Genomic DNA, 24,602 nt, shown 5'->3' with positions numbered 1-24,602 from the left:
GTCACCTGGAGGACCTTCCAACCGCTGGTTTTCAGGCCGGTCTTTTTTCCTCCTGTGCTCCATGGTCATAGACTATTTCAAACGCCTTGGACAGAATGTAAGTGAGGTTGAGTTACACCTCCATTCAGAACTCTCCAGTGGCTTTCCGTCTTGCTCAGAGGTTCACACTCACTACAGAAGCCCTGCGCAAGGCCTGTCGGCCCGTAGTCTACCCCTGTTGGCTCTCCAGTGTCAGCTCCCATGACTCTCCTCCACTCTCTCTGCTCCATCTGCTGTACCTTATCTCCAAAGCCTAGATCAGAGGCTGGCACATGGTAGGTGCTGAATCAATTGATAAATCAGTGGTAATAACCCAGATATAATCTGGGCTCATGTTGTCTTCTGAAATCCAAAGCAAAATTGGCTTAAACCTTCCAGCTTGTGTTTAGCTCCTAATATCTCTTGTGAGTTCTGGGAGACTTTCATTTCTTTTTCATTTCTACGGGGTCTGAATTGCTGTTTCTTTGAATTCCCCATTTCCATTCTTAATTCTGCTTTCCCTTTTCCTACTTCCACTGGCCTCTTGGGTACGGTTCAGATCCTTCACTCCCTGAAGTTCCGTGTATAGCACCTTTGTTAGAGAGTCAACATAGTGGAGGAGATAACAATACCTGTAAATTACAGGACAACACATAAAGTTAAGTATTTTTTTCTTAGAAGTCATTATTTTCTGCACTGGGAAGTTATGATGATTTCATGTGCTCAAACTTCAGCCTTCCTACTTTTCCTTGGTCCTACTTTTTTCTCTTTGTACTGCATTCTCTCTCTGTCTTTTTTTAAAATTTTCTTTTTTTAGAGAGAGAGAAAGAGACAGAGAGAGAAAGTGGGGTTAGGGAGGGGCAGAGAGAGAGAGAAGGAGAGAATCTTAAGCAAGTTCCATGCCTAGCGTAGAGCCTGAAGTGGGGCTCAATCCCACCCCCCTGAAATCATGACCTGAGCCTAAATCAAGGTGCCTGAGTAACTCAGTTGGTTGAGCATCTGCCTTTGGCTCAAGTCCTGATTGCAGGGTCCTGGGATAGAGCCCCAGATCAGGCTTCTTGCTCCACAGGGAACCTGCTTCTCTCTCTTCCTCTGCCTGCCCCTCCCCCTGCTTATGGTCCAACTCTCTCTCTCTCTCTCTCTCTCTGTGTTGAATAAATAAATAAAATCTTTATTAAAAAAAAGAAAGAGTTAGACATTTAACTGACTGAGCCCCTATGGGGCACTGCCAAGGTACTGCATTCTATTTTAGGACATGTGATTATCAGGACATGTTTTCGTTATTTTTTAAAAATTGAATTTATTTATTTATTTATCTGACAGAGAGAGAGAGTGAGAGCAAGTGAGTACGTAAGTAGGCAAAGTGGCAGGCAGAGGTGAGGGAGAAGCAGACTCCCCACTGAGCAGGGAACTGGATGCCAGTATTGATCCTGGGACCCCAAGATGATGACTCGAATGAAGGCAGATGCTTAACCAACTGAGCCACCCAGGTGCCCCTGGACATGCTTTCAAAATCCATCTCATAGAAGTTTCACCCATTTATGGATAAAATTAGTTTGCCTGATCTGTGGGGTCCATTTAGAACAAATAGCACCACCCTTGCAGTGTTACTCTGTCTTCTAAGGCTCCATGAAGCTCCTAAAATTCTGTATGTGCTTAATGTAACATAACTTTCTTTAAAAATAAAAACATTCTTCCATACAGGAAGTTGTATTCATTTTGGGAAAACATATACTTTAGGTGGATTAGGCTGCACATAACAGGCTGCCGTTTTTGATAACATACATTTTTAAAAAATACTCCTATCACTGATCTCTAGATACAGTAAAAACTTCGTATGCTTTGAATAGTCCAACATACATTTTGTAAAATAGAAAAATATTATACACGGTACTTGAATTTACAAAGCTTATTGCTAAAACTTAGAAAACTTGCACATAAACTGCATGAAATACCATATCTTGTTGGGGGAAACTTTTCATGAGTCTTAGTGTGCAATGTCTCTAGAGCTTACACAAGACTGACCCCCTCTTAGAGGACCAGCTCTTGATTTGTGTGCGTCTGGTAGAGAAACTTAAGTAAAACAATGTAGGCAGCTTCACTCCAGTTCTTGGCATTAAGCAAAGCCGTTGATTAATGAACAACAATGGTAATTGGCTCTTGGTTACAGTTGCTTTGGACATTCAAGAAATGAGACTATAATGGATGGAAATATCTCAGTAGTTCAACTAGTGCTTACTTGCTGAGGGATTAAGGTGACCTGACATGCTAGGATAAGCATGGTTATATAAAATTGCATATGCTGCTTTTAGCTCTCTTTTGCGTGGCAGTGATTTTTTTTCATTAAAAAAAATCTTAGAGTTAGGAAGTTTGCCAAAGAGAGAACATTACAAAGCAGACGCTACCGAAAACATTTGAAACTCACCTGTTAGTCAACCTAAGAGAAATAGTTCCTTATTCTCAGAATGACATTGCCTAATGCTTGGCTGCTGCGAATCAGCTGTGATGTTACATTCTGTCAGGCTCCAGCCTTGCAGAGGTCTGTGCTTAAGGGAATACCTACGAGAGGGCAGGAGTGGAGTCCTGGGTCCTCTTCGGGAGCACCAGGCCAACAATCACTGTCCATGACCATTTTACAGATACACCAAAAGCCTCAGAGACAAAGCATGCCTTTTTTCTTATTAAATTTTGCCAGCTTTGCACTTGGATTTGCGCCCCCACCTCAGATTTTAAGGTCCCTATACATTCAGATTTGTCACTTTAGTCCTAAACCTTGCTAATATCTGGCCAGATCATGTCTACCCACCTGCATTGGCTTCAAGGACTAGTTTTCCACAAGCTTCTCTTCTTTTCCTGGCTTCCAGCTAGAAATTTCAGACCTGTGCAGTCTGGGTATGGTGGGAAGCAAGAGAGCAGTCTCTGCACATAGACCAGTGGGAGGAAGGTTTGCAAGGGTCAACATGTGGATTGTTTTTGGAGGAATAGGATGTGGTTCAGCTTGGCATGAGGCACGTGGATGCTTCCAGTGCAGTGGATGGCACCATATTGTCGGGGGCTTAAATGGCACGCACAAAGAGCTTGCTAATTTTTCTCAGCTCAGGTTTCAAGTAGGAGAGTGAGACATGACCAGATCTTCATGTGGTCTAGGAAGATAGCCCTTGGGTTAGTACAAAGGACTTAAGGGAGAGAGAAGGGCTTGGAAGAGGCACTGAATGTGTTCATCAGTTCACTGCCAAGGTCAGGAGTTCTTAAATTAGGGAAAGGTCATGGGATGGATGAGAAGATGAACCGAAGAGCTATTTCTGAGGCAAAATAGGCAGGCTTGACACCATAACTGAGGCAAGAGAGAAAATGTGAAGTGCTGAAGCTAGCCCAGAGTGTTCTAGCTTGTGGGGCCTCTGCCAGGTGAGGTGTGTGGACCTGAGGAGCTAAAAAATGTTTGAGGTTTGGATGTATTGAGTTTGAAGGACAATTGAATCATTTTTTTTTTTTTAAGTAATTTAATGTTTGGCTAGCAGGGAGAATTTAGGGATGTGGCCAGGGATGCAAGACATAGAGGAGGCAGTCATCATAGTAGGAAATTATTTCTCCAGTGTGAGCAAACGGGTCACTCCCTGGCAGGCAGGCCCGAGCTCTGTTCACTTATATGTTTCCAGCCTCCAGCAGAGTGATTGGCAGGAATGTTGCACTGAATAAATGCTGAGTGAGATGTGTCATTTTTAATATCCCCCCTTACTTCTTTTTCCCAGTTCCCTACCAATTACTTCAAAGAAAAGAAATACCAACCTTAAATATCTCACTATTATTTTCCTCTCCCTAAGTTGGAAGATAACATTTGCATACTGGAGGAAGAAGAGATTGGATGATATTTCCAACGTGATGGTTAAGAATATTCTAGATCCCTGATTTTCAGTCTTTTTAAAGCTAGCTTTGTTTTTCCTCATACTATGATTAACCACTTCCTCAAAGGCTCAGAGTTTATCACAGGTCCTTCAACTAAAATTGATTTTATTGTTTGGTCAAATGTCATAGCAACACATTGAAAAAAACCCAGAAATATTCAGTTATATAATATTAGTTGGTTTTCAACAAAATATGTAGCCCTTCTAAAATGGAGGCATGATTAAAATAGTAAGATAGATTACATAGAAAACCAGGTCTTTGTTAGCAGAGTAGAGAAACGTCTTTGAAATTATGATTTTTCTTTTGATAATTAAAATGACATGGTGGAAAAGTTTGGCTTCATCATGGGTTTTTATTTTTTTTATTTTTTAAAAAGATTTTATTTATTTATTAGAGAGATATCACAAGTAGGCAGAGAGGCAGCCAGGGGGCGGGGTGGGGGGAGGAAGCAGGCTTCTGCTAAGCAGAAAGCCTGATGTTCTGGCTTGATACCAGAACCCTGAGACCATGACCTGAGCCAAAGGCAGAGACTTGACCCACTGAGCCACCCAGGTGCCCCATTCATGATGGGTTTTAGCCTAAATGTTCTGTAGCCTAAATTTACTAATTTAGATTTTGTAGCAGTGATGAGAAGGAGTGCAGTGAAGGTATAAGAGCTTTCATTGCTTCTTGACTGTGTTATTTGCATATTATCTTTCTATATTTTTAGAGATTCCCCATGATTTTTTTTTCCTGAAATAAAATTTCTATCTCTAAAATCAGCTTTTAAGAGCTTTGATTGAAAAAAATAACTTTGGAAATGGCATCTGGTATGTGATACTGAATAATTACAATACGAATTCCCAACCACTTGTAAACTCCTTGAAGAAAGGAACTGAGTCTTTGTATGTGTGTATTGATGTGTGTGTGGTACAGCACTAATGTCGAACAGAGGATATTGATGTGATACATATGTAATATACACATGCTGAGAGTAGGTGAGAAAATGAGTGGTTGTTGAATAGTGACTGTATCAGCCTATTTTCAGAGACAAATACTACATTGCACTGGTTTCAGGAAGCATCATTATTTCTTAATATAACTCTTAAACCAACGACTTTCAAAGTTGTTCAGGAGACTCCTCTGGTATAGCTTGTTTCCTATCATTTCAGTCTGAGAACATGGCATAGCCGAACTGGTAGACCAAAGTCAGAAAACACCTATTAACTCTATTGTTCATGGCCTCCAAAGAGGGAATCGAAGATGCAGAATCCTCGCAATGTCTTTTCCTTTTGCATTTTCTTTTCTATCTTAAGAGCACTGTCACACAGTAGGGAAATCTGAGCACTGACAGACTCTGAGCATAAGCAGCATGAGTATTTTTAAATTTTTTTTCCTTTCAGGAACCCCAGTCAGGACTGTCACATTCCCTGGGGGCTCTGACCACCTCAGGATAGACACATCTCTAAGTAAAAAGGGAAAGCATCCCGCACGTGGGAGTCACATTCCACAAGGCCCGTAACTCCTTGCATTCTAAACGTTTCAGATACGAAGATGTGAGATTCAGCAGAGCACTGTCCCTTGTCGGTCTTTCTCATTTCTCTGCTCTTCATCCCTGTGGCTGCCTCGGAGAAAAACATAAAACCTTCCAGACTGTTTCTAATTGCATAATCCCAGGTGGGCTAAAACTGCTCCCTTTCTCCCACGCTAATGATCACTTTATGATCTAAGGGAGGAGGGTTGAGAGTCCTGGTTATTTTTTCCATATTGGTGCCGGCACAGATGCTGTGTTCATCATGGTAGGTGTCCAGAGAGGTCTATCCCTGAGGCACAGGATAGAGGCAGACTTGGACTGTTTTCTGAGGACCAATCTGGGAAGTTTTTCTTTCCTCCCCAGGCCTTAGAGTACAGCTCTAACATTACCTAATGAGTCTTTTAAAAGGGAAAGAACCTCTTTTAAACAGAGGGAGCTCTATCTATCTCCCTGTCGCATTTCCTCCCATCAGGTTAACACAGTGCCCTCCTTCACTGCCCTGCCCCTGGGCCTGCCGCCGCGCTGTGTGCCAGCCCCCTGCCCACACCCTCTTCCTGGCTCAGGCACAGACGCTCAGCCTCACCCCCAGCATGGAAACAAATTAGTTTCTGACAGAAAGTTATTTGACTCCGATGCTGAATTCCTGAATTCTCCATCAGTCCCCAAACCGTAGCTCTGGCACTCCCAAGAGGTCCTTGATGGAGACAAAATGATCTGGGGATACTCCAGCTAAGGAGGTCTTTTTACCACTCTGTTGTCCAGGTGAGCAGCCCTCACAAGGGATGGCTGGGTTCTGGCCTCTGATCCTGATGCTGCACAATCCTATTGCTCTGAAGGTGAAGAAGGGCATGGGAAGATAAACGCATGAAAAGTTCTCTTAGGTGTTCCCAGCTGAGGGCTCCTCCCCTGTGAAGAGCAGCTCAGGGCTGGTCTCCCTGCTTCTGCCGCCTCAAAACCAGCTCCCAGGGGAAGAAGCCACCTACAAGGGTACAGAGGGCCCAGAGGCCGAATGAGTCTTTACCTCAGAACTTCCTTTGATTTCCTCTGTATTCTACAACAGACCCCCTCCCTTTTGCATGGCCCTCATTATATCCTTGGAGCCCTTTCTACCGTGACTACTATTAGAATTACTCTTTCTCCTTGGAGGTGGTTGAGGTGGATGGGTAGAGAGAAAGAAAAGCACTGACTCATTCCTGGAAGTCGTTCATTCCAGTCAATATAATTCAAACAATTCAGTGTTTTCCTGTTTCGGTGTATACACCAGCTTTTGACATAGGCCTGCACCCCTCCTTCTTTTGGAGTTTCATGACCTCAGTTGATTCAACCTTAGGCCTTTCCCTGGGCACTTGGTTCCTGGGTAGGTTCTGTGTCTCAGGGTTCCCTGAGTGGCTGAGTGCTCCTGGGCCTGCCTACTTCTCTATTCTGGTCTCAGGCGTGGTCCTGCCTTGAAACGGGAGAAGAGGTTCAGAACACTGGTTTTTCATGGCAGGAGGCAGGATGGGTGGGCCACCACTGGGTTTCCTTTCCCATCGCCTTATTTCTCTATAGGAATTCACAGCACATCTGACTTACTCTTGCCTCTGCCATCATTCAAGCTGTTCCTCTTTCCTTGAATCCTTTTTAGATTTTCAAATTTGACTCATGTCTTTCAAGGCATTTGTCATTTTGCCTCTTCAAGAGACTCTTTTGGAAATTTGAAAGTTATTTCATACTATCTTGTACTTGTGCTCAGTGAGACACACTTGAGTCCTTATGCTAATTCTACCTTCTTATTTTTCTTTTTCTCATACTGGTCAAAATTATTTTGAGTTTTTTGCCGAGTTCTAACTAATACACCTGGCCAACACTCCCAGTCTGTTCAGCTTGTAATCTAACTGTCATTTGGGGCCCAAGCTACTTCTTAGGGATCTGATTAAATTCATTCAAACCACTTCCCCAGCCAGTGATCGTCCAGAACTCTTCCTCCTTTTGCTGAATGTCTGGGGTCACTTGCTCATCCACCAGATAAATGCTGCGTTGTTTCTTCTGCTTCTTCCTTTGACCTAGAGCAAGGTTTGGCAGACTATCACTATGACCTGCAAGTCAGATTTGGCCTATTGACAATTTTTGTAACCCCCCCCAACCACCGAATTAAGAGTGAATGTGGTTTTACTAGGATGGATATGAGCGGCATCCATTCATTCACCTGTTGTTTACAGCATGACCTAAGGGCAGAGTTGAGCTGCTGCGACACAGACCATGTGACCTGGGAAGCCTGAAATACTCGCCCTTTGTCCCTGTTAGAACAGTTTGCTGATCTCAGGTGTAGAGCCAAAGACCAGCCTTTCAGTATTCCCACAAGAGATGCACTCCCACCCAAGCTTTAATAACTTAAGTAATTATTATGTTTGTGATTTGGGGAGAAGTTACACTGCAGGTGCATTCCTTTACTTTTTTCTTGGATCCATACCCCAGGCTTTATTTTCCCTTTTCTACCTGACCGTCTTCCTCTCTGGAGTGTTTGGCAAATTTCTCTCCCTATCTCACAAAGCTCAGTTTCACCTAAAACATTGTCTCTTGGAGTCTCACCGGCATTCTCGGCCACATTTACCTTCAATGAGGAAACCTTCCAACCGTTAATGGAATTGCATTTCCCATCTCCCAATCCATTTCTTTTTTTTATGAACTTAAACAAAAAACATCATCTCACTGATGGTGTATCAGCTGCTTTACTCTGCTTTTTGCCTTAAGATTTACTAAAATATTTGAGAAACAATATAGCTGATAACTAGAGTAAAAAAATGAAATCTGTATGTTAAGTTTGCCAAGAAGCGTGGAGCAGGCTGTGAGATGGGAGGTAGGGGATGGTGGGGCCCGGAGAGGTAATTATGATTCCCTCAAGGTCCCACCACTGGTGGATCGAGGTAGTTGTTCACTTAAGCTCAGGATGCACGTTTCCTGACACCCATTATTTCACGCTAGCTCCTCACGTTCCTTTTAAATTTTTTTTTCCCTAGCAAAGAATAATAAAAGCAAATAAACAAATAAACAAACACTAAATGTCACATATTTAATCCGTCGGAGCCACATTGTCCAAAATAGCAATCGTTCCGTGGTGCTGAGGGTAGAAAGTTTTTCAGGAGAGAACTGCCTATGAATTACCTGAGATAGCAATAACGCTCCCATGGGTATAGACAGGGAGACGAGCGCCCCTCCTGAGCTTCCTTTGTTAAATAGCACAGCACCAAAGACAATTAGCCGTACCGGACTGATAAAGCAATAATTATTGTACCTCCTAGAATATTCCGCTCTTCCTACTTTCCCACCTCATCACTAATTTAAGATAACTTGATGGCATTTAAGTAGGAGAAAAGAATTTGTATGTAAATGAAGGAAAGGGAAAAAATTGACTATTAAAGTCCTTTGGATTCTAGAAAGCTTCAAGTTTGATTAAGAAACCATGACTTTACAAAAGTGTTTAAGACTATCTGGAGAATTTTTTTCTATTAAATTACTTCATTTGGAGAATAATAATATGATTTTTAGTCTAGAGTAAAATAAATTCTGCAGCAGCTTTGTAATGAAAAAGCAACAAGGTGAAAAGTGTCTGAAAACTTTGTCTGCCTGAACTATACAGAACATTATAACCATATACATCAGGGGGTAGAGAGATTTCTGCCAATTCCTTCGTTTTCTTAATCTGACCTTTTGACATGATGTCTACCTATATGATGTGTGTTTCTCTACATACACATGTAGTAATAAAAAGAAAAACTTTTATTATTATAAAATAACAAAATTACTATCTGCTTCACAGAGATATATTGATTCAAAATCATGTAAACAAATTACATGGTTAAAATAATTCATGTTAATGCTTATTACTTGAAGGTGATCACCAGTCATCTCTCAGAAGGTAATTTTAAACAACTCTAGAATCAGATCTTTACAAAAGAACACAACAGAGACATCAGTTCAACAGTGAAGAAATAAGAAGGGCAGTTTCATGCCATCAAACCAGGCAGGCTCTGGTTTGGAACATCAGAGGTGCTTTTTTACAAGGTAGGAAGGGGAGAGAAAATGGGAGAGCTTAAGTTGATCAGTAGTCACGAACACTTGATCCTGTGCTTATACATTCTGTGTTAGGTTTTTAAACATCTAAGAACACCAGGTAAATGTATTAATACTTATTTGACAAAGAAGAGAGAGAGAGAATGGGTGTGTGTGGAGAGAATGAACTCTGAATTAAATTTCCCAGCATTGCAAGGCAAGTTGAGAGACATTTAATAAAACTAAAATGGAATAAAATGTAACTCTTCTAACTCCTTTTGTAATGCTGCTATTGTCAATCATCTTTGACTTTGGTTTAAGGACTGATTGTCTAGATGACCTCTTGTTGGGAAAAAAACAGACATGAATTTTTTCACCGAAGCTTTTGATAAATCAGAGGGATATAGGATAGACAAACACTCTCCTTGAAATCATTTTGCTTTATTCAAATTATTGTACCAATTTTGTAGAACTTCTAGACTTCAACTTGTTAGATCTGTATACAACCTTTGTCACTGAGCTTTTGGAGTTATGTTACAGATTCTGTGATTACAATGTTACCTTATTCTCTAGAACATGACTGTGAATCTCAAGGGTAGTTGTTAGCTAAATAAAATTTTGAACATTATTAAAGAACATGGCACATTATTTTGAGTGGTGGAAGGTGTCCCTGATATCTTTGTAATATCAGAAAGGGTGGTAGGAAACGCAACAGGGCTTCTTAACGTGTGTGTGTGTGTGTGTGTGTGTGTGTGTGTGTGTGTTAGACACTACAGTAGGCAGAACAGTATTCTCTCAAAGATATCCATGTCCTAATTCTTGGAACCTGTGACTATGTGACCTGACATGGCAAAGGGGACTTGGCAGATGTGATTAAGTTTATCTTGAATTATCTGGGTGGGTGCAATATAATGACAAGTTTCCTTGCAAGTGAAGGAAGGAGGCTGGCTGGTGAGAGGAGCTACCAGGATGGAAACAGAGACTGGAGAGATGTACTTGCTGGCTGGGAGCCACCAGCCAAGACGTGTGCCTCTCCTCCAGAAAGGGCACAGCTCTGCTGACACCTTGATTTTAGCTTTGTGATCCCCATTTTGGACTTCTACCCTCTAAATCTGTAAAACAACAAATCTGTGCTGTTTTAAGCTTCTAAATTTATGGTAATTTGTAGCGACAGTGTAAGGGCCTATTCAGCCAGAGCAGCCCCACCTGGTTGAACTGCCATTTTGTTGTAAAACTTAAATTGACTCTGCCCACCCCCCGCCCCCGCCGCCCGCCGGGGGAACTTACTTAAAAACAAGTCCCAGAAACCAGCCCCAGGTAACAAAGTCCAAATACAAGGGTGGGTCAGGCCAAGTGGAGACATCCGATCAATGGGGGCGCATACTGTCTCCTAGCTACCAAGGGGTATGGGCCCCGTCCCTTTGGACACCTTTTGGGCACCAATTCTAGTATATGTGCTGCCGAAGCGAGCACATTGGGCACCAATTTTGACCAAGGTGATAGGCTGGTTCAAATGTCTACAAGGGTAAATTGTAATTCAATTGGTCACTTATGTGTGACCTAGCATGACTGTGCAGCTTTCTCTGTGTGTTACAATTTCATTCGCCACCTGTGTGTGGCTAGGCCCAACCACATGGCCTTTGCTCTATAAAAGTTAGTCTGTGAAATAGAGAGAGGTCGTCCTCTCTGTAAGGGGCGGCCCCGGCCTGACTGTTTGATGGTCAGTTTGATTCTTGATGCTTGCCGCGAAATAAAGCTTTGCTTGACTTTCGCTTTGTATCAGTCTCGCTCCTTTAATCACGGACCCATTATTGGGGACCCAACAGCAGCAATAAGGGAACTAATACAGACACCTTAGGGCTATCTGTTAAAGCCTATGAATCCCTTCCCAGGATGCACTCTGGACTCTGAATCCCTTCCCAGGATAATATTTTAAAATGCATACAATAAAATCTATGGGATTAAAAAGGCAATCAGTTGTATTAAAATGCTTTTGCCATCAGATTAAACAAGACTGTGATGTAGTAATATGTATGCTTCTGTATTTATGTATTAATTGACAAGATAAACAATTTAAAATATAGACAAGTTAAAGTTCAACCTTATCTTTTAAATATTTATCAGTGTGAAGGCTAACTACTTGTGGACTGTGACCTGTTCATGTTTCACAAATAGCATTGTCCTATGGCGGATTAGGAATCAAAATCGCATCCACCTAGATTTGAAAAACTTTAATGTATAAGTTTTCATCTTTTTCCACATTTGGTCCACAAACGAGTACAGAAGTGGACTGCTGGAAAACAAAGCCATCGTCTGGGTATGGATATGCAAATATTTGATTTCTGTATTAATTGAGTATCTCTGAGATGAGGAATTATCCAGTAGTTGGCCAGCTCTTTCGCACAAGCATGTCTATTTATTTACTTACTCATTAAACTTTTAATGTAGATTCCAGTTTGTTAACTTACAGTGTATGATTAGTTTCAGGTGTACAATGTAGCCATTTACCACTTACATAAGAGCCCTGGTGCTCATTGCTGTCAGAGCATGAGCATCTTTAAACAGGCACGTTGGTTGCAGTCTGGAAGTGGATTTAATAACTATCATGATTGAAAATTAGGCATGCGCATAAATAATATTTTGAGGTGTCTGGGACAACCGTAGTGTGATATGAAAATATCTTTGCTATTTGTGACAATGACAGATACCGCTAATACTTCTTTCCTACATTTATAATTGAACGCAATGCTAAATTTCACTTAAAGATATTTAAGATAATAAAAGAGGTTTTTTTTTTTTTTCCCCAGTCCAGGGTCATGGACTCTCTCAGTTCTATCTGTAGGTCCCAGGTTAAGACCCACTGGAATGGAAGCAGAACAATGAGTGGTTATATAAGATGGAGCTATTCATTCTCATTCTTTTTGCTGTAATTTGGAATGGAAAGATTGTCTTTTTTTATGAACATAGGTCACATTACAGTACACAGAACACAAGGTACACATGCCAGGTCTGTTGTGCAATGTCTGGCAAGCTTTTGAGGGTGGAGCTCGGAGTGATATGGTTCAGGAGTCAGAGTTCTCTTCCTATTTGCCTTCTTTTTCTTCCTTAATGAAAGTGTTTCTTCTTTTGGGGAGGCAGGTAATTTTCGTTTATGCTTTCCCATAACAAGAAATTCACATCCTGTGCAATAAGGAAGAAATTAAATAGGAGGTGAAGAATGGAGGTTAAGCAGATATTTAGATCAGATCACTTGTGCAATGATATTAATATATCATATGGCAATTAAGGGGGAATGATATTAAGGTGTCTATATCCTCATTTCCTCAAGGGAAGTTATAAAATCTATTTTAGCATAAACATCATGATACCACAAACCGGTCCAACAATATGTTACTTCAAGACGTCTTGTCTTATCAGGGAGTGGATTGTATGGTTCAGTAGATCTTCTACAACTTTAATTGTTTAGCCTACCTTAGAGAGGACAGTGAGTGGTCTCCAAACATTCAGATGGGACCCCCTGATTTTAAGAGTGAAGTTCCCAGTGTTTGACATTCAGAGAAACAAAATGGACTCATTTCCCAAAATCCTTTGTAGATTTAACATTGCTCATTTTTCATTAGAGAAACCCTCTTCTCTGTATAAAATTAGTGCTCATATTTAACTTGCTGTCATGAAGACAAATTAAGCTAGTTGAAATGGTCGTCAGTAAATGTAGTTTCAAATGTAGTCAGTAAAAAGTCCAGGTATGTTGGCATTTTGCAGGGTTTGCCTTAAAGTAAGAGAAATGATAACTTGCTGAAGAGCAAACCAGGCAAAACAGACACCAAGTTCAAGAGAAAGTTGAATCTGGAAGCGAGGTCTCAGCTTTTTTCAAGATGACAAGTAAAATTGCACCTGGATTCTGCTGGGACCACAGTGGATTTGATTCTGTTACTTAGTTATGGGGGACCACGGTGAATCTCACAAGGTTTCTAAAAAGGACCCAAGGGGTATTATGGCAAGTGAGAGTGGATAATAAATCAGTAGCTGGATGCCACTGTTTGTAATGGAAGTTGTTAGTCATAGCACAGACTTTGGATTAATTTTCAGTGTGAAAAATGTGTCAGAAATAGCTGACTGATACTTTTAAAAACCGAGGTGAAGAATGTCTTATTTGATTAAAGACTGAAGGCCAGAAGTGATAGTCAACATAGTGTGAGTGTTCCCTATCAAACAACTGATCTTTTGCACAGAATCTTAGATTTAATATATTTTGATATTTCTTTCCTCCCTCACTGACAAGCCACACTCATTGGTAGCTGTGTACATGCATTTGTATATGTGTGTCGTAGTGTGTGTAGGGAAAATGTGGATTTGTGAAAGTGAATTTTGAGTTAACCAGGGCTATGAGGTGTATAATAAACATGCTGAGCAGTTGAAGGGTTTTTACAGTTACCCACTCACATTCTTGGGGGAGTCCATGGAGCTAAGCACAGAGCTACGTATATACCTCACAGTGAACCCTCATTGAAACATGCATAACTCAAAGCTCAGACATCACTTGAAATTCATAATATAAATGCTATTTAAGACCGTTCTCACAGCGACTCCAATAGTCACAAGGACTCTCGGGAATTCACCAGTTATATACAGGTGGTCTGGCTACTGCACACTCACTCCAGATGCAGCCCTGTTAGGTTTTAGACGTGATGCTAGATTCATGAGCAGGGGAGCAGGGGTTAGAAGAAGGAGGAGAAGGAGAAGAAGAAGAAATAATCAGTGATTATCATTTTGACGTTGTCAAGGACCAGCCTGGACTGAACAGAGAAACCCGAGTTTGGGGGTGGGAATGAGAAAGAAAGAAACACAAAGAATGGGATCAGGAGGGTCCCAGCTAACGCTGAGACCACATTTATTGGTTCACAGCAGTTTCATAGGATTCAAGCACAATACAATCACGTGGGAGTCACCTTGGTCATTGCATAGATGATTCAATAGAACAATCAACGGAACAATCTGCTGGTGAATAAAAGCTTCCTCATTTTGCGCTGTTACACTACACTGCCTCAGATCAAAACTTCTTGCAACGAGCTTAAGGGCAAATCTATTTTTCTCTGCCTACTTCCTGCTATGTGGTTTACGTGCCTCTGCAAGCGGCGGTTTAGGGCTGAAGCTTTAGGGCTGAACTGCGGTGGGTAGGGCTGGTCTCTCACGTGGCCCTAAGACCACAAGGACCCTGTCCGCTTGCTGTCTGGTCACCACACGACATGACTTTTTGACTAGACAATGTCAACATGAGTGTCTCTGGCTGATTATGTCGAAATGTCCATCTTTGTCCCTTTTGCTGTCTTATAGACTTTTCAGTCAATTCTTTGGTTTTTCGGAAGAGGAATCGAATCTTTAATGCCATCTTCTTTCAACTCATTGTTTAATCATTAAATATTCAGGAGATAAATAGTGAACATCTGCCATGTACAGCATTTTAAGAATTATGGATACCATGATGAATACAATGTTTCCTGCCTCCAAGGAGTCTGAATTCAAGTTGGGAACGTACATAGACGATTTCATCTCACTTAACCCCAAGAGACTCTGGCTGGAGACCTGGTTTTTGAAGGAGAAGGGAACTAACACTCACTGTATTTTGATTAGAAGCCTTTATTATTCATTATATAACACATCATCCTTGAAAGAATCCCGTCATGGGATGGAGTTCCCACAGCCTATCTACCAGTAACCAGTAGCTCTGAAGAGACTTTTAGACAGACTGAGGGTTGAATCTTACTTCACTGCTTTCTAAATGGATCTTGGTCAAACTACTTAACCTCCCTGAATACCAGTCTCCCTCATCTAATAAATTAGTGAAATTAATAATCTACTTCATAGGGTGAAAATGAAATGCAATAAAGTAATTTAAAATATTGAGCATTCTGTCAGAACTCAATAAATGTTTCCTTTCTTACATTCTTCCCATTTTATTTTAAAATTAAGGCAATTGTCCATCTTTCACACACGGCCCTCTCTGGGAAAGAACTCCCATAGGACATGTATCATTGGCAACACTGGAAAGTATCCAGTGGAAATAAAAGCTTATGATCAATGGTCAGGTCTTGCCTTCACCCTACCAGTGCTCTAGGGACATACAACTGCTGCTACTTTGGGCATGAAATGATTTAACCGTTATGTTCTGTGCAACTTTTAACAGGAGGTGTTTAATAGTGTTACATGGACAGTGTCATTGCTCTGTGGAAACAGGGCGTTTCTTCTTATCCACTTTCTTAAAAAAAAAAAGTTTAATTTTCTTCTTCTCTTCACTTTTTGACAGCAGAATGATGCTGATTTCACCAATGAAATAGCTAAGAGAGCACAAAAGCAGACATTTCAAAGCATTCCAGACCTAACAGGAAAAGAAGGTCCTGGAATGTTCAAAAGACCTGCCAGAAGCAATCCCTCAGACCCCAAGGGAGGAAGAGTCCATATGAGCCACACTAAAAGTAAGGATTTATTGTATATCAGTATTTTTAATAAAATTTATTTTGAAAAGTCTATTTAAACATTAAAATCATACATATCTGTATTAAAAAATCACACTGTAGATTCAGCTTGTTTAATACTGTTGCTGGTCCTGTCAATATACACTTTTGTTTACTACTTTTAGATCTTTGAGATGACATTTATCATTTTAAATAATATACTTATGCTTTTATTTATTGTTTCATCACATATAGATGGCATCTTTCTTTTTTTTTTTTTTTAAAGATTTTATTTATTAGACAGAGAAAGAGCACAAACAGGGGGAGCAACAGACGGAGGGAGAGGGAGAAGCAGACTCCCCACTAAGCAGGGAGCCCAATGCGGGGGTCCATCCCAGGACCCTGGGATCATGACCTGAGCCAAAGGCAGGCACTTAATCTGCTGAGCCATCCAGGTGTCCCCCTAGATGGCATCTTTCAACACATGCCTTATAAATGGGAATTTTACCTTTGTTAATCTTACTTTTATAACTTCTTTCCGTCTTCTACCTCTTAGTTGTTGAAGTCAACCTCCTATATAAAAGGGCAGAGGAGGAGGTCATCAGGCAAGACAATCAGGAATAAAGGTTTAAAGGAAGTATGATTTTTTAGACATTTTAAAATTTTTAGGTATTTTCTATGGCTTCTACTTCTTTGATCCTCTATCTCAGGGCTCTCAAACTTTGCTGTGTGTATATAAGAATTAGCCAGAGTATTTCTTCAGTATATAACTTGTGGCATCCAAACCCTAGAAGTTCTGGTTCGGTATCTTCAGAGCAGGTATGGAAATCCTCATATTTACCAAGCACTGTAGGCAATTTTGAAGCAGGTTACCCTCAGAGCATACTGTACGAAATATCAACTTTTCTTCCCTTGGTGATGAATATCTTTGGACCTATGCTAACAGAAGATGTTATTCCAAATGTGATCCATGTGCATTCTAAATCCAGTGGAATGGCCAGCCAATCTGGAGAACATATATGGTCCTGTGGCCTGGAGTTGCTGGAAATAATTGGAACTCCATAGATGGACTCTGGGAAATATAAAGGTAGTGATGAATGATGTACTCCATCATGCACCAGTTTATGCCTTGGGTTGGTAGACAGTCCTATGTTGTCATCACCCCGAAGGAGATCTTCCAATGAGAACCAACTGCTGTAGGAAGTGGTTCTCCTGGTCTTTCTAGAGGTAGCTGGAGGGCTCCCAGGAAGACTGCTCACCTGATCCGTTTACTGAACTCTAAAAAAGAAATTGAGAGTATTTCCCTTCAACAGAAGAGATGATGGAGCTAGTACACAGCATTCCAGTCACATACTTCCAATACACTTGGAGAGAAGCTGCTGGAATCTTCCTTCAATTCTGATGTCATGGCAGAAATCTTAGAGGCCCATCCATCTCTACTTTTGGATGGGTAAGGGGCACGTGATAAGGAACCTCGCTTCCTTTGCATCTAACTTTAGGGACATATTACAGGACATAACAGATATATCCTTGCTGCTGTTCAACAACACTGAAACCTGTGAGGGTTCAGTCAAATCAAGAAACCAGAGCTTCAGGAAGTGTTCTGGATTTGGGGGTCTTCCACAACGGCAAAGATGTTGAGGAAGTGAAGTTCCAGAAGAGGGCGCTAGAAGATCAGGTACATAATATGAATCTGTTTTCCTGAAGTCCTGCGGGGGTGGAATGGGGTGGGGTGGGGGGGCGGACCTAGGGACCATCCTGCCTGAGGACTTCACAGGCAAGAGGCAGGCGCTGATCCTTCTTTGGCAGGGCGGAGGAAAGAGCTGACCAGGTGAACTGGGTGCCAGGGCCGGGGTCGGGGGCGGTGGACCAGATGTGAGCTCCCAGGAGAGAGAGCTGTTCTGGGGACGCTTAAATCCTATTCAGGAGGACTCTGCACCAGGGGATGGACTCCTGAATTTACAGGGACAGAAGGACCAAACATGCCCTCTGGAGGAAAGTTGTTTATTTCTGCCCCCTCTGTAAGTACAGACAGTTCTCAGACTAGACTTAAGTACCACATAGGCCAGCCAAGGGAAGGAGGGTGCTTTGTTCTTCCCTCCCAGCAAGGGGAGGAGGGGTGGGTAACTGCAGACACCTGCAAGGAGAAACCAGCACCAGGTTACACTTGCTCTGCCTCTTACCTCTCTTCTTTCCTCTGCTCCAAATCCAGACAGACCCAAATCAGAGTCAGAAAACCAGCTGGGAGAAGAGGCAGTGAGGGAGGGAAATAGAAAAGAAGTTGACTATAGCCCCATTATAGCCTTCTGAACTTGTGGAACCCAGGAGGGGCAGGATGCTTTCACTTTAAATCAAATTCAGGCTTTTTAGAAAATTGCACTTGGCTGGGTACATTTATGACTATTCTTATGCTTGAAAGTGAATGGGAGTCCTCTTATTCTCTAATAGTGATTGAAGACATTGTGGACTTTATCAGAGATTTCATACAGGGGCAGGAAAAGAAGGCTTACAGAGTAAGCTTACATGGCAGTAGGGCAAAGAATAGAGTTATTTTCTGATTGAGTCGTAAGGGTTTTGATTGTTCAGCTTAGCAGTTACCTGCCTTGGTTAAAAAGAAAAATTCAAGCAACATATAGTAGGCAAACTAGCTTATCTTGACTTTACTTACTTACTTTTTTTTTTTTTTAACTTTACTTACTTTAAAGACAAGCAGAAAAAGGGCTTTCTGAGTATTTGGAAGATTTTGCCGAAGGAAGTGGATACGGTTGTGTGTAGTTTTAGAAGGCTCAGATATTACAAAATTGAGTGTTACCGCGGAAGACAAACTTGTCAGTGGTGCTGGGGCTGCTGCCATGCCTTCGGACACCTCTTGGTACTTTCCCGAAAGTGACTGCCTGTTTGAGGCTTGGCTAAGGCGGTAGGGAAGCCTATGGTGGGAATCTTTGACTGCTTTGGGGATTTCAGAGTCTATTGTTTTGCTGTCCACATCTTTCTTAGCCTGCGAAATTCTTGCAGTTGAGTTGAAATGTCTGTTTTCTACTCAAGAAGGTAGAAAATGAGATCACAAGGTAATGTCATCATTCTAAATTATTTAAATCCCAATCTCCTGAATTTATAAATGCCCATATGCTAGTGAACTCTTCAATAGAGGGTTGAAAATGATTTGGCTTAATCAAAAGAGGATATAAAATCTTAGACATAAAAATAGGAATGGAAATAAACTGGAATATGACTTTAAAATCACCTTAATTTCTACTCTGCCTTTGGAAGTAATCCTAATTCTTTTTCTAAACTTAACCATAATTGTCTGAATAATCTCTAGGCAAGGACTGATTCTTGTTATTATGAATGTGTTAGTTAACCTTTATTTATTTATTTTTAAAAAGATTTCTTTTTATTTATTTATTTGACACACAGAGAAAGAGGGAGAGAGCACAAGCAGGGGGAGTGGCAGGCAGACAGGCAGAGGGAGAGGGAGAAGCAGGCTCCCTGCTGAGCAAGCAGCCCAATGTGGGACTGTATACCAGGACCCAGGATTGTGACCTGAGCTGAAGGCAGATGCTTAACTGACTGAGCTCGCCCAGGCTGCCCCACCTTTATGTGACCATTTAGTTGAACTAAAATTGTATGCTAGTGCTTGTAAGCATTGCTTTCTATTCTTGTACTAAATATAATCTCTCCAGGAGCAAATCCAAAGGGACCGTGTGAGAAAAATCCTGGAAAGCTGGTTCACCTGTGTTCAATGTCCCATGTGAGGAGGGTACTCTCAGGGTTAAAATGCTGGTACAGCTTTCTATGGTATCTACAGTATGCAGGTCTATCCTTAAATTCAGACCGAGGAGCTTACTAGGCATTTGTCCAAGACTATAACCCCAAATTGCCCTATTCTAGCCTTTTAAAAATGCCCATTTGAAGGAAGCATCTATTAGGAAAGACCATCTCAGGGAAACAATTGACATCGACTCCTCAGCAGGCTTTAAGTTGTGTCCTTGAGTTGGGTTCTGTGGCTGAAAAGCAATGTACTTGGCCATCAGCTTTGCCCTTTCCAGACACCCTGCCTGTGCCGCAGTGTAATGGGATGTTCTCAGTTTTCATGGTCGCAATAAGAGGAAACAAGAGGAAATTTGCTCCTTCATTTACTCTGAAACCATCTATTACATTATTTAATGTGCCCTATATAAATCCTCATATGAGACATTCTTTTAGAATTTAGTTCTAAGGAAAAAAAAAAACGTATCTCCCCTGAGGAACTCATTGCAAAATACCTTTCTTTCTGATATAGGGACTTACTATAATTTATCTGGTTACATTTTATTCTCATGGTTCTGAAGTACAACTGCAAGTTATCAACCTCTTTGACCTATATTTTGTGTGTTGTTTCAAATCACTTTTGAGAAGGGGTAGAAGTTAACAAATAACCCTCTGCGATTTGCCTTTTTCCCTACTCTTAGAAAACTACTTTTTAGGAATGTTTTAATTACCAGATTATTTTAAAGTATAACATCAAAAAGTTTCTTATTTTAACATGGAAATAACATTACCTATTTCATGCTGCTGTTGTGTTGACCATAAGAGATAATATATTTAAAGCCCTTAAAACAGATCCTGACCTCCCCACCTAAACAAAATGGCTGAATATATCTTCAATTCATTGCTCTCCATATAACACATAACAATGCACCTTGCCAAAAAGGTATGTTTATTTTCTTTATTTATCCAATTTTGTTATTACGTGTAGTTGTTTGTCAAAAGCCAAGCCTTGGGACACCTGGGTGGCTCAGCTGGTTAAGCAACTGCCTTCAGCTCAGGTCATGAGCCCAGGGTCCTGGGATCCAACCCCATGTCAGGTTCTTTACTCAGCAGGAAGCTTGCTTCTCCCTCTGCCTGTTGCTCTCCCTGCTTCCTGCTTGTGCTCTCTCTCCCTCTGTCTGTCAAAAAAAAAAAAAAAAAAAAAAAAAAGCGAAAAAAAAAAAAAAGCCAAGCCTTCATTATACAATAAGTATACATCTTCACAGAAAAAATACTAATTGATTTATTTACTGATTTTACAAAACATATCCCCCAACTCATTCATTGTTTTAAATGCTTTTGTCCACTTCAGAGAAGCAGTAAACAATGTCTAGTCATTGTTTTTCTGATATACAACCGTTTTCTTCTTTTCATAATCAACTGCATTTTTGTCAGCTTTTTGAAAGTAATGCTAGCTTTGGTCTTCAAGTTCTTTTATTCTACAGTACTCTATCTTTCTCTTAAAAGCATTTCAAGGGGCAAGAAAACAGCTATCTAAATTGTATAGTGGAACATATTTAACCATCATTAGGTTATTGCTGATATAATTTCTAAGGCAACTATTTTCTGGATAAGTAATTTAAGTTAACTATACATTTCAGAAATATTAGAATGAAAACTTCCATAGTTAAACTTGTCTTTTTTTGTTTTTAAGATTTATTTATTTTAGAGAATGAGAAAGAGAGAGAGAGAGAGAGAGAGAGAGAGAGCACGTGGGGGGCAGGAGAGGCAGAGAGAGAGAGGGAGAGAATCTCAAGCAGGGTTTCTGCTGAACACAGAGCTGATGTGGGTCTCCATCTCAGGACCCATGAGATCATGACCTGAGCTGAAACCAAGAGTCGGATGATTAACGCACTGGTCACCCAGGCACCCTAAACTTGTTTTTTATAAGTAATAATTGTTATTTTCAAATCTGTTGGTGAAATATATATGCTGGAAAAATTTACCTGTAAGAAAGATAAATTTCATTAGTAAGGAAAATTTAAAACCATGAGGGTTTAATATCTGCCTCGCAGAAGTACCTAGACTGATTAGTGAATTCTTAAGCTTATACTTTGATGAGTTAAAATTGCTTCTGTCTACTGCTCCTTCATGGATATTTTGAGTTTTTAGAACTTACTGACCCTACAAATCTACCAGAAGAAAGAGGTAACACTTGTTACAGTGTCGATCATATTTAAGATCCCACCACTAGACTCCTACAGTATTTAGACTATCACTAAATACAATCAAGAGTCATAACAATGATGAAAAATTGAGAAAATTGATAGACAGTCTTCTTTCCTGCATTTTTTAAGGTTGTGAGTACTGAGGAGTAGGGAGGCTTACAGCATTCCAAATATTTGTCAAAACAAAAGAAGACAGGACAACACAGCAACAACAACAAATTAACCTGTGAAATTACAGTTGACCCTTGAACAGCGTGGGGATTGGGGCACCGACCTCCCCACACAGTTGAAAATGCACCTTTAACTTTTGACTCCCCCCAAAACCTAACTACTAATAGACTGTTGGCCAAAAGCCTCACCAGTAACTTTAACAGTTGTATGTTCTGTGTACTATATGCTGTATTCTTACAATAAAGTAAACTAAGGAAAAGACAATGTTATTAAGAAAATGTACTGTATTTGTAGAAAAAAAATACACATATAAGTGGACCTACGCAGTTTAAACCCATGCTGTTCAAGGATCAACTGTCTATTTGTAAGTGAGGTACTTTGACACGAGATGGCTCTGCGTCCCTAGAGAGAAAATGTCAGGTACATCAAAGCAGTTTTACTGTCTTTATTTCATGTTTCCACAATTCATACTATTCCTTGTGTCTTCCTTGTCATGATTCCCACCCCAAATGGTGAGAAAAGAAAGTGAGGAAAGAAGATGAAACATTCCATCCCTTAGGCTGCTTATGGCCGTGTCTTTTCATGATTAATTAAGACCTGAAACAAATGAAATACCCTTAATTTTTAACTTAGAGAGTTTACAAAGTAAGGAAAGTATTTGCTGAATGCTTAATTGTAGTGACCTATCGAAGAAAAGTGTTGCTGTGGCTGGCGGCATGAGCAGTTGAAATAGCTCAATGAAAGAGAAAAAGGGAAGAACGTCCTAGAAACTGGGAAGGTGAGTCAGGGAATTTCTGGGCAATAGTGAAGTTTTTAATTTTAGGTCTGTGACTGGGGGACAGTGGGCGGAATTCTTCAAGAGTTGTGAAGCCTGTTGGGCAGATGGGGGCGCCAGAGTGCTGTCTGTGTTGCCCAGGGTATGCAAGGAAGTATCAACTTAATTCACTCTTGAAAACTTTCACCCCAGCCTTTCTGGGGACTTCCCCCCCCCCCCCTTAAAGGTACCATACTAAGATTTTAAAATGGAATTCATTTTTGATACTAGAATTTGATGTATTCAAATTTAGAGTCATCTTTGTTAGAAAAATCCTAAAACAATTTTTACTGTGATTGAGCAAAGCCATGTAAAATGTGTTTGGTTCCATGTGTGACTGTCTTTATAAAGTGGGATGGAAGTAGCTTCAAAGACTTGTGTTGATAGGGCTTTAGTGCCCTCTGTGTATTTTGCTTTGTTTCTTTTTCCCTCCAATCTTTTGACACTTAAAAATTCTCATTACTTTAAAGGAATGTTGATACGATCCAGGCTACTTAAAGCATGGTGTGTGAATCTAAGGAAATGTTCAATATTTTATAGTCAGAAAAAATAGATTTTTGTATCCTGACCTTTAAGTTAAGCTTTTCTTTTCAGAACTATATTACCTTGCAAAGTACACAGGGAACTGGAGCCAGCTTGTGACCTTTTGTTAACATGTAGTTCTGAGAAATGGGAAAAAGGCATTGCATAGATCAGGAATTTTATTACCAAAAAGAATTAGGAGTCAGTTGCAAGTTCTGCCTTTCTTAGAAAGACAGCTAGCCATATAATTTCTGGGACAGATCTTCTCTTTTGGAGGATTTTGTGAGTTAATCCCCGAAACGCCATCCCAAGTCTTCCATGTGAAGTGAGAAGCAATTAGACTGGAGAAGGTGAAGATGGGAAAGGAGGTGAGGAAATGTTTGGCATGTTGCTGTCAGGAACATTCTGGAAGGTTGTTCTTACTAGTTAAAGTCACCTTGCTTAAAATGTAGCAGACTCTAATTAACGTTAATTGAAAATTTCCCCTAGTGGATTAAGAACGTCACTGTGATTGGGTAGGGAAGTAAACCAGAGGAGAAGGTGCAATTACAAGTTCGCGAGGCCATGATGCCCACCGGTTTGTAGCCACAACCGATCCTGTGGGTGCTACCTTCAGAACATACTTGAACTCCGCCTGATCTCACCCTGGAACAAGCTACCTCCATCTGGCCACTTTGATTATGGCAGAACCCCTTGACTGGTCTCCCTGCTTCTACTCTGCCCCACTACCCATTCTCCATACAACAGTGAGGGAAGTCCTGTTATTACAAAGTCAAATGATGTCACTTCTCTGCTCAAAACCCTGCAGTAGTTCCCATGACACTCAGAAAACAACAGCCAGTTGCACAATGACCTGCAGGGCCCTGGGGGACTCCTTGACCTCATCCTTGGCTCCCAATTAGTGCATGCGGCTCCAGGCACACTGGCTTCTCTGCTCAGCTCTTGTTTGTATCTCTTGCTGGAGCAATCATACTGTGTTCAGAGGTTCTCTTCTAAGTGAGGCCTTTCCTGAAATCCGGAAGTAAAAGAGTAACCCTCTTCTCCCCACACCCTTCTGGACTACATGCCTCTTTATATCATCTCTGCTTTTCTCGATAGTATTTGATTGCCCTCGCAATGAATATTAAAACTAGCAAAATAACTTCACGTTTAACAAATACTTACTCAGGAATTACACTATTTAAAGCACCCTGTTAAATACTTGGAAAACAGTGCTCCAGGAA

General features: G+C 40.8%; 1 pseudogene across 1 annotated transcript in view; it reads left to right on the top strand.

Moving 5' to 3' along the window:
* The first annotated feature begins 20,590 nt into the window (after positions 1 to 20,590).
* The window catches only part of LOC111153188, a 97,697-nt pseudogene continuing 93,685 nt past the window's right edge, over positions 20,591 to 24,602 (top strand). Inside the window, exon 1 of the transcript XR_002640986.1 lies at positions 20,591 to 20,608. The product of XR_002640986.1 is annotated as a non-histone chromosomal protein HMG-17 pseudogene (transcript). The remainder of the gene's footprint in view (positions 20,609 to 24,602) is intronic.

Source organism: Enhydra lutris, unplaced genomic scaffold, assembly GCF_002288905.1.
Source record: "Enhydra lutris kenyoni isolate GAN:26980312 unplaced genomic scaffold, ASM228890v2 scaffoldscaffold3, whole genome shotgun sequence".
Classification (NCBI taxonomy): Eukaryota; Metazoa; Chordata; class Mammalia; order Carnivora; family Mustelidae; genus Enhydra; species Enhydra lutris.
This window is presented reverse-complemented; position numbering and strand designations above follow the sequence as displayed.